This window comes from Dreissena polymorpha, chromosome 2, assembly GCF_020536995.1.
Source record: "Dreissena polymorpha isolate Duluth1 chromosome 2, UMN_Dpol_1.0, whole genome shotgun sequence".
NCBI classification, from domain to species: domain Eukaryota; kingdom Metazoa; phylum Mollusca; class Bivalvia; order Myida; family Dreissenidae; genus Dreissena; species Dreissena polymorpha.
In genome coordinates this window covers 103,464,438-103,466,618 of record NC_068356.1, presented here as the reverse complement: position 1 = coordinate 103,466,618, position 2,181 = coordinate 103,464,438, and positions in this window count along the sequence as shown.

Sequence of the window (2,181 nt, the reverse complement as noted above, 5' to 3'; positions counted from 1 at the left end):
ATATAGACCAATGCAAGGCATGCGTCCCTGGAACTTTCAACAACATCACCGGCGCTTCAAGCTGCCAGAACTGTCCGGCAGGCTTCTTCAGCGGAAGTGCGATGTCGAGGTGCGATTTGTGCGAGCTGGACGAATATGCGCTAAGTGACGGAGCCGGCTGCATCCCCTGCTCGGGCGTGGCGGAGTGTCCGTGTCTTTCGTCTGACAAGTGCTTCAATGGAACTGGTACAAATTGTTAGATGTAATGTTTTTGTTTGTCAATCAGTCGGATATTGTTTTCTTTTTTTTTTTACTTTTTTGTCGAAATAACGATTTCCGTTTAAGTCATATTACATACTAATTGAAAATTATTAACTGTAAACAAAAATTGTTAATTGTCTTACATTAACGCGAGCCTGCAAAGAAATCGACAATGATGACACCGATTTACATGATTTGGTATGTTGAAATTTATGTGTTAAAATATACTAGTTTCTACAGTTAAGAATTGTATTGATACGTTTGAATAATATGAATATAGTTTATGCAATTTAACCCATTTATGCCTAGTGGACTCTCCCGTCCTTCTAAATAGGATCAATTTATTTCCAAAATTAGGTATGTCTAGTATATTTATTTCTATATTTAGAATATTTCTTACAGAAATTCCTTTAAGCAAACAAAGCAGACCCTGATGAGACGCCGCACCATTGTCTCATCTGGGTCTGCGCTGTTTGCCAAGGCCTTTTTTCAAGACGCTAGGCATAAATGGGTTAATGGCGATTCTTCGGTATTAATCGTTGTCGATATCATAACAAAATAATTTCGACAATTTTTTAAGAATGGCTAAATTAAGAGGCGACAACATATTTTGGGTCAGCGGGAACCCTTATTGTAATGTACCCTTTGTTGTGTTTCTTTTTACGATTTATTTTAGCGATCAATGACGTATTAAAACAATTTATCCTGATTGTTATACTTAAAAATGTATTTTGAGGCGTACAGGGGAGCCATATTAGCTTTAGGCTCGATAACGTACATTTTGTTACTTGTCATCTGAAAGGCAATGTCGTTACTAATTCTCGTTAATGGTGCAATTTCTCTAACTTAATATTTAAACATGCGTTCCAGATATTTTATCTTATGTTTTGAAAATATGAGTCGTGTTCTTAGAAAACTGGGCATAATGTATGTGCGTAAAGTGTCGTCCCAGATTAGCCTGTGCAGTCCGCACAGGCTAATCAGGGACGACACTTTCCGTCTTAATTGGATTTTTGCTAAGAAGAGACTTCATTTACATGAAAAATGTCATAAAAGCGGAAAGTGTCGTCCCTGATTAGCCTGTGCGGACTGCACAGGCTAATCTGGGACGACATTTTACGCAAATGCATTATGCCCAGTTTTCTCAGAACGCGGTTCATATCTGCCTCTTTCAGGATGTTATAACATAGGTGGCGGCACATACTCGTGTCTGCCGTGTCCGGAGGGGTTCACAGGGGACGGAGTGTCCTGCACTGACATCGATGAGGTGAATACTGCAATCAGAAGAAACCGTTGACATTTCCTTTAAGAAAGGACACTTTGCCTTTGTACACGTAATAATACATACGTAAATAAGATTTATAACTTTAAGTTATCGAACACTCTAAATGTTGGGACACCCCTGTTTTAGCCAAAATAATTATTGGTCGTGACTCTAAAATGTCGGGTGTTCTTCCATAATAAATGACTCGAGATGTGTGGTCAGTTTATTTTACAATGCTATTTACCGGGATTCTGTCATGGTGCGCTTATCTGGGCTTTCTTCGAGTATGCGGTTTTAAAATTGTTTCACGGTTGTAAAACCTGGTGCATGAATGCCTTAAAGCAATCGAACCTAACATGTGTGTATTGGGGAAAGTAACTTTGTATACCGATAGAAGACAATAGTTTAACCCAAATGTGAAACATATATACAAGTAAGTGATACTAAATGGCGTGGTATTTTACTAGCAACTGCATATATTTGTTGAACTAATTGATGCTGACACATTGCATACACCTATCTAATCTTAATTGCAATATTTAAAGTGTGTCTATAAATTCTCGAAAACCTGTTTTTTTCTTCACTACATTTCGGACACGAGTATTTTTGAGTATTCTTTAAATCTAAATGTTCGGATTTTTTTGTGTAAGTGTCAGAAAATTTAGAGTAATAACGGT